Source organism: Echinops telfairi, unplaced genomic scaffold (genome assembly GCF_000313985.2).
Source record: "Echinops telfairi isolate 266 unplaced genomic scaffold, ASM31398v2 ScPeMD7_14;HRSCAF=57, whole genome shotgun sequence".
In the NCBI taxonomy this organism is placed as follows: domain Eukaryota; kingdom Metazoa; phylum Chordata; class Mammalia; order Afrosoricida; family Tenrecidae; genus Echinops; species Echinops telfairi.
In genome coordinates, this window is record NW_022103911.1 from 12,376,840 (window position 1) to 12,377,709 (window position 870).

The window sequence follows — 870 nt, forward strand, 5'->3', positions numbered from 1 at the left end:
ATGTATCTCTCCATCCTCATATATAAATATAGTTGCATATGTACATGTCTTTATCTAGACCTCTATAAATGCCCTTTGCCTCCCAGCTCTTTCCTCTATTTCCTTTGACTTTCCTCCTGTCCCACTATCATGCTTACTCTCCACCAGGGTTTCAGCCATTCCTCTTGGTTACATTACCCTTGATCTTGCCCTACCAGGCCTCCCACATCCTCCTCACCACTGATTTGGATCACTTGTTGTTCCCTTGTCCCTGGGTTTGTTAACATTACTGCCTTTCCCCCCACCTCCCCTTCTCCCATGTCCCCCCAGAACTGTCTGTCCCATTGTTTTCTCCTCCAGATTGTTCATCCAACCTATCTTATTTAGACAGACCTGCGGAGATAATAACATGCACAAAAACAAAGCAGAACAAAACCAAGCAACAATAAACAACAAAACAACAACATACCAGTGACCAAAAAAAACCAACCAAACAAAATAAAACACAACAAGAAAGAAAAGCTTGTAGTTAGTTCAAAGAATATTTGTTGGCCTTTAGGAGTGTTTTCCAGTCCAGTCTCTTGAGGAACCTTCAGCATTCCCTGGGGACCTCGATGCTCCATTCCCTTGCTGTTTTATTGCATCCCCATAGTGTTTTGCCTCAGTGTGGCGACATCAGATCTGGTGCAAATCCCACACTGTGTCTCTGGTGTTGTCCCCTGTATGGCTATGGGTCTGTGAGGGGTGTCATGTCTCATAGTGGTGCCTGTCATATGGTATTCTCTGTGGACTAGCTGCTCTAATGGGAACATTGTCTTCACGGCCTGGTGGGCGAGGATGTGCTCCACTCTGTCTTCCTCCCTCTTCATCTGCATCCGTGTGTTCCGATCA